The sequence below is a fragment of the Puma concolor genome, chromosome B4 (genome assembly GCF_028749965.1).
Source record: "Puma concolor isolate L17-30 chromosome B4, mPumCon1.1.hap2, whole genome shotgun sequence".
Classification (NCBI taxonomy): Eukaryota; Metazoa; Chordata; class Mammalia; order Carnivora; family Felidae; genus Puma; species Puma concolor.
In genome coordinates, this window is record NC_141673.1 from 129,664,201 (window position 1) to 129,671,853 (window position 7,653).

At 42.4% G+C, this 7,653-nt stretch overlaps 1 long non-coding RNA gene across 1 annotated transcript; it reads right to left on the reverse strand.

The window, feature by feature from the left end:
- Positions 1–207: 207 nt before the first annotated feature.
- LOC147579501 (uncharacterized) lies at positions 208–6,756 on the reverse strand. The gene is made up of 2 exons (XR_015253182.1): positions 6,694–6,756; positions 208–637 (listed from the first exon to the last, which is right to left on the reverse strand). It is a non-coding gene; the product is annotated as an uncharacterized LOC147579501 (long non-coding RNA).
- Positions 6,757–7,653: the final 897 nt, after the last annotated feature.

Here is a 7,653-nt window from a genome sequence, read left to right on the forward strand (position 1 = left end):
GAATAGATTAATAAGATGGAAGGAACTCTGGCAAAACTAATTAAGAATGAAAGAGGATATGAATAAATAAAATACAAGATTACAGGTATAATAGCCAGAGAGCCACAGGGGCGGTGGAGGCCACTGTTAATGGTGTGGGCTAGAGTGCCTTTACTCAGGCTGGGTGTGGTAGTATGTCCATGGGATGTGGATGCCATGTTAGCATTCTTTTTTTTTTTTAATGTTTATTTATTTTTGAGAGAGAAGGAGCTGGTGGCACAGAGCCCCACGCATGGCTTGAACCCACAAACTGTGAGATCATAACCTGAGCCTAAGTCAGATGCTCAACAGACTGAGCCACTCAGGTGTCCCATTTTAGCATTATTTCTACCTGCATAGGCTTAAAATATGATTTTCTGGCTTTCTTGAAGATTCCCTGAGATACCAATATCTTATTATTTTAATGCAGGTTTATTAAGGTATAATTTACATGCAATAAAATTTCTTCTTTTCAAATATAGTTCTATGAGTTTTGACAAATGGAAAACCATTGGCCACCATCTTGGAATACTCCAGATGGTGCAATTACAAGATGGAGACAAACCGGTGTCATTGAGTCCTCACTTGGAGAAGAGCTGTCCAGAAGAGTTGCATTAGACTGTGGCAAGAAAGAGAAAGCAACCTTTATTGGATTAAACTCTTGATTTTTTAAAGTTTATACATTTCTGCAAAGTAGTGTAGCCTCATCTAATTAATTCATTGCTCCCCTTCATTTTACAGGCTTTGCCTGAGATTTAACTTTCCCTCAGTCCTAACGTGTCACTCGTTTCCCTCTCTGAGGCCTTTCTATACACTTGGGAGTGTCTTCCTTATATCTCTCATGTGAATATGACTTGCTTATTTCTTATGAAGCCATGTTGGAGGCAGGCATGTAATTTAGAAGTAAATTTCAAGCTAAGGTTGTCATTACTTAAGTACTCTATACACCACTGAACTTTCTGAAAGTTAAAATTTCAGTTTCCACTCTCTTAAGAAATAAGTCAGCAACAATAAGAAGAGTAAAAATGTTATTTCAATTTTATAGCAACACCCCTCCCAACCCTGACACACACACAAATGAAATTGTCAACATTTTGTGGTATTTACCGGTAGGGAACTTCCAAACCCTGATTCTTGCTCTACATTCCAGCATGAGTCTAAATGCTTGTTCCCATTGGTTTTCAATTCATCAGGCATCTGGTCCCAGGGAGGGGTTTATAGGACATTTTGAATTCACAACTGTGTCCAAGTTTATAGGGTAGGAGGCAGAAAGTTTCACGTGTTGATGACCAGAGATCTGAAAGATATTAGTCTAAGCTGCAGCTCAAGCTAAGGTCATCCTTCATGACATTTATAGAGCGTTATTACTAAGTATAATATCAGTGAGACCAGAGTGTACCAGAAACAGAACCAGTGTAATTTAATGTGAGATGTGTCTTTCTGTACAATCAAGTGCTTGTTTCTTATGGAGCCATATGTAAACGTTGAGCCTGAGAGATAGAAGATTTTACGCTTTCTATTTTCTCTCAACTATCAGTCTCGGAGTTTTTGTGTGACATAGGGGTGAATAACAAGCCACATGTAATCTTTATTTCTTGGGCTCTAAGAATAGGGTAACAATAGTATCCACATAATAATATTTCTCTGTACCCCTACCACCCATTATATAGCAACCCCAACCTTCTCCCCTCCCTCAAATTGTTCTCTAACTGTTCCAAGAGCTGTTGGGAGTGCGTATGAATAATGTTATGTGCTACCACCTTCAGGACCGAGGCACTCATCCCCCCCACGTCAGGAGTGCTGGTGGCTTACAGTTCTCAGATGAGTCCCTTTCCCGGAAGTGCCCTCTGCCAAAGAGCTGCCCTGTCCAAAGCCCTGCCCCCTTTCTGGGAGCAGCCTGGATTCAGTAGCTGGTCACACAGGGGGATCACCTATTCCCAGGAGGAATCAATCCCAAGAGCATTCCTCGATAAGCTTTCCACACATCAAACTCCAGCTCAGAGTCGGCTTGCCAAGGAACCCAGTAGTTCAGGAAACAGACTCTGGAATTGAATTTTGATGGCGGGTCACCTACCAGCCATCTGGCAATAGCTGCATAATTGGTGATGGTGGAGTGGTGATAACCCCTGGTGTGCAGCAGTATTACCATTGCTAAACTTTTTACTAGCCTGGAATAGGGATCAGAGCTAGTGATGGGATGGCACTGGAGGGAGGTATGAGTGCAATGTTTTAGGCAATTTGAAAAGTGGGCATTATTAATGATAAGGAATACTGAATTAGATAGCTAATGCTAGAGAAAATCAATGAGTTGGAGAAAGACAATGACAGGCTGATAGTAATTCATTTTTCTTTTTTCTTCCCTCCTTTTATTCTTCCTTTCTTTCTGGTAATTTCTTATCCATTATTTTCAGTGTTCTCTCTTTCTGGAATTTCTATTCACCAGATACTGAACTTTATGGGTTGATCTCATTTTTTTCTGTCTTCCCTCTTCATTTCCACACCTTCCTCTTTCCCTAGACTCAGCTCCACAAACATTCTGATTCAATTCCTCCAGAAAGTAAGTTAGTCTTCCCTGGGGGTGGTCACAGGGAGGTGGGGGGAGAGCAACAACGTGGCTGCCTGGACTAGAGAAAGGACATGGTGTCTAAGTGCTCTTTAACAAATTTCCAAATAATCCCCCACTCCTAACCTCCAGATTGCTTTGTGCCCCCGGTTTCTAAGCCTTTGAGAGGGTTGGGAAGTGTGGTAGAGGAGAGGTGGATAACGGCTTAATGGAGATTAGCTGGTTGACCATCCTGTATCCCTTAACGTGTGGGTTTCTGTGTCAGCTCAGACAATTATCACTCCCCTTCCAGTTTCCTCTAATATCTCTAATTTTCTGTTCTCCTTTTCTGTCCTTTTTGTCCTTATGGCTTTAAACCCTTTAAATTATTGTTATGGAGGGTGCCTGGGTGGCTCAGTGAGTTGAGTGCCCGCCTCTTGATTTCGGCTCAGGTCAACATCTCACAGTTCATGAGTTCGAGACATACATGGGCCTCTGCGCTGACAGTGTGAATCCTGCTTGGGATTCTCTCTCCCTTTCCCTCTGCCCCTACCCTGCTTGCTTGCATTCTCACTAAATAAATAAATAAACTTAAAAAAAAATTATTGTAATGGACTGAATGTTTGTGTCCTCCCAAAGCCCTGAACTGCAATCTGATGGTATTGGAGGTGAAGACTTTGGGAAGTATTTAGGTTTAGGTGAGGTCTTGATGAGATTAGTGTCCTTGAAAAAACAGGAAGAGAGGCCAGATCTCGCTTGTTCCAGCTTTCTCTCTCTCTCTCTCTCTCTCTCTCTCTCTCTCTGCTATGTCCTAGGTGAGGACATAGTGAGAAGGCAGCCAGCCTTCTGCAAGCTAAAAACCCAATCGACTGGCACCTTGATCTTGGACTTCCCTGCCTCCAGAACTGTGAGACAATAAATGCCTGCTGTTGAAGCCACAATCAGGGTATTTTGTTATAGCAGTCAGAGCTAAGACATTGTTTTACTGTTAAATTCTTTTACTGTTATTTTACTCTTCTTTAGTTGTTTATAACTTGGACCAAAGCTTTGAACCATATCAGGAAACATATCCACTTTTAATTTCCTTTTTTAAAAAAATGTTTGTTTAAAGAGCACATGCGAGCAGGGGAGGCACAGAGAGAGAGGAAGGGAGAGAATCTGCACTGACAGTGCAGAGCCAGAATCAGCCTCGATCTCAGGAACTGTGAGATCATGACCTGAGCCAAAATCCAGAGTCAGACACTTAACCAAGTCAGCCGCCTCGGAGCCCCACTTTAATTTCAAATTCAGTGTCTCTTTAATAAATGAGATCATAAATGATGCTTTACAATCTTTTTTTTTTTTTTTTTTTTTTGGTACAGTGTAAAGATTTTTAGTCTGTAGCCAAACTACCAGGGCATCTGCCCTCCTCATTCCTTTGTCACCACCTGCCTGGGGTATGCGCCATGCAGGAAAACAGGTATGGTTACCACACCTGCCCCCTCAGGGGAGGGGAATTACAAGGGGCTGTAAGTTTTAAGTAAGGAGGGATGTGAGCACGGGAGGAACCATTGTCTAGGCGCAGCTGCTGAGAAAGAACATAACACATGTGGTTTAGGAAAGAAGCCTTTTTACTCTGAAACTGCGTGGAGCAAAACTTTATAGTTATCTAGCCACTCTCTATGGATAAGACATCCTAATGACTGTATAGTGAGATGGACTATAGAAGAATACAATTCTATCTGCCTTGATTCACTCACCAGCACTGCCCTCAGTACCCGCCGTCCGTTCTTGTGGCTGCCCCCTGGGGGTGCCGAAAACACCCCTGAGTTGCAGGCTGTGGACCAGGAAGAATGGTGAACCGGGCTGGGAAATGAGCCCATCTGGGGAATCTCTGAATCCATGCAAAGATTAGGGGCCCATTGAAGGAAGCTAAGTAGGAACCTGAGAGATCAGTATTACCTCAGATGTACTGGAAGAAGCTATCATGATATAAATATAATCCTGATGCTTAGAGATTTGCTGGGCATTGAACAGAGAATGTCTGCCTTTTTCAGTCTGACACATCAGCCCATCAAATTTCACCGGTGCTTCTGAGTGGAAGCAGAAAAGCTTTTGCTTATGCTCTCTAAGGAAGGTTACTTTGTAATCAGCTGGGATTTCTGTGTGAGGATTAAAAAGAGGGGTAAAAACAATTCTGGAAATGTGAGGGAGGGCCAGTCTTAGTTTGAGGCACATCCTGTGACAGTCAAATCTAGTTTTGCAACAATTAGGGCATTTTCAACAGTCTCAGAAATGTTTGAGAAATTTTTAATGACAACAAGGAAGCGTAACCTCATTTTAAATTCATTTTGATCTTAAAATAAATATGAGGGGGGTGTGTGAAATCAAACAATGACACTGTTTTGGCCTGCTCTAGAACCATGACTACGTTTGTGGGTCTTAGACTGGTTTCCTGCATCTTCCACTCCCCTCTTGCTTAGATCACCCTCCTTCCTTAACACTTAGAAAAAGGTTGACCCCTTCTACTACTTTCAGGGGTTGATACTGGATCCCTGAATTTTGTTGTGATTGTCTTGCTGGGATATGGGCTCTGGCCTGGGGGCGAGGGAAGTCTTCCCCTCAGGGCAGGGGATGTTCCCAGCATCAATCACACTGGGACAGGATGAGCCTAGAAAGGCAGTTGTCAAAGGAGAGACAGCTCCTTTCTCTCACGGTCTTGTCTCTTGATCCTAGTTTCTAATGTGGTCTAGATGGGCAAGGGGGGTGGGAGGTGAGATGGTCATTACTAGTTGGAGACTGGACAGTAAAGAGGCAGTGAGGAAGCGCTGGGGGACACGGTAGGGATCAGTTAGGGCTTTGGGGCACTGACAATGATGTTACCTATGCAGCCAGTAAAACAAAACAAAACAAAACAAAACAAAACAAAACACAAAACAAAACCAATAACAAAAAACAAAAAACAAACCCAGGTTTTTAAGAGGAGCAATTCTCTTTTGTAATCAATAAAGTCTGCTTAAATGCCACTATATTAGGACTCATCAGAGAAGCGTCCTGTCCAATGGGATAGACAAAATCAGATAGATAGGCATAGTAGGAGATTTATTATAGGAATTGGCTCCCACAGATCTGTTGTTTGCAAGGTGGAGAACTGGGGAAGCGGGTGGTGTAATTCAGTCTTCGTCCCAAGGCCCAAGAATCTGGGAGCTAAAGTATAAACCCCAGCTAAATCTCAAAGCCAAGAACCGGGAGCATGGATACCTAAGGGCCGGTGAAGGTGGTTGTCTCACCTCAAGCATTGAGAGCAAATTCACCCTTCCTCTGCCTGTTTGTGCTATTTTGGCCCTGGTGGCTTGGCCACCCATTTTGAGGAGGGTGGTCTTTTCTCAGTTCCCACTTCAGATGCTAACCAACCTCTTCCAGAGACACCCTCAGAGACACAGCCAGAAATATTGTTTCACCGGCTCTCTGGGCATCCCTTCACCCAGTCGACTTGGCTGGACTGTGGAGGAGAGGGGACAGGTGTGGCTTCTCTGGGGCTGATGTATAAAGGGGAGGGCAGTGCCTCCCAAGGTTGTTGTGGCAGGACAGGGATGAGTGGGATCCCCAAGGGGAAAGTGAATGTCAGCAGACAAGGACATGGGCTGTAAGAGCAGCCATCCTTCCCCACGCAAGCTATTTCATTTCTGGAGGCCAGCAGCTTTCCCTTATTGTACTTAGCATACTTGCTCATATGCCCTACTGGTCTCTGAACTCTAAGAAAGCAAGAATTCTGTCTTGTTTGCTCATATCCCCATAGCAGCCCCTACCTCAGAATCTTCAGTGTCATGGGTTCACAGTAGATATCTTTTGAATAAATGAGTCCTACTCTTAGTGTTTCACCTCTGAGTTCTATATGGACCATGACTAATATTCTTAAGGCATTCTGACAATGGCACCAAATGACTTCATTCGCTCTTAGGTCTTAGATCAGCCTTGTTAGTCTTCTCTTTGGACAGATCGTTCGGGCCAAACCTTTGACTTATATCTGTGACCCTAGAAATAATTATGTTGGCACCATGTTACTTTGGAATGTTTCTATGCTAGCTTTTTATTTTAAATGGAAAGGTTAATATTTGCATATGGTTACAAAAAAGTCAAACAACAGGACATACCATGAAAAGTGTCTTCTTCCCAGTCCAGATGTTTAGTGCTCTCTCTCCAGAGACAGATACTTCTTAGGCATACTTCCATAAATTTTCTATATAAGTATAAACACATATATGTATATATTTATACAGGCATATTTATAGATGTGTGCACATATTTAACACAATTTGGAACATACAATATAACTTGTTTTTCAATTTGCTTTTATCATTCAAAATAAATCTTGGAGATTTTCCATATTGTCATATGTAAATTAGCCACATTCCTTTCTTTTAAAAAATGTATTGGAAAACTCACATATGATTTAAGTATAAACCATACATAAAGACTTATAATGGAAGAGAATCATCTGCCTCACATCCTCACCTCTATCCCTGTTCCCTTAAAGGCAACCGATTTTTATCTGTTTCTGTCTTTGGTTTTCTGATGCATGGAACCATATTATAAAGGTTTATACTTCTGTTTCTTAACTTATTGACCTGAAATATTATCTATTGACATTCTGCTGTGATAGATGACCATCTATCCCGCTAATATGGTTTTGTCTTTATTTATCAATTCTAGACATTACCATTGATTTGCTAATAGGGCAGGTGAGGATTTAGTTGGTTACTCCGCCCTATATCTTCCTGATATGGTTCCATCTCTATTTAAATTCTCCTTCTGGTCACCTCTGCAGCTTTAGACATGACATGTAACTCCATTCCTCTTTTTTTTTTTTAATGTTTATTTATTTATTTTGAAAGAGAGAGAGAGAGAGAATGAGTGGAAGAGGTGCAGAGGGAGAGAGAGAGAGAATCCCAAGTAGGCTCCACGCTCAGTGCAGAGCCCAATGTGGGGCTCGATCTTATGCACCTTGAGGTCATGACCTGTGCCAAAGACAAGAGCCAGAAGCCCAAGTGACCAGGCCACCCAGGCTCCCCAAGTCCATTCCTCTTTGCATCAACCATAGGAGTCCTTCTGAC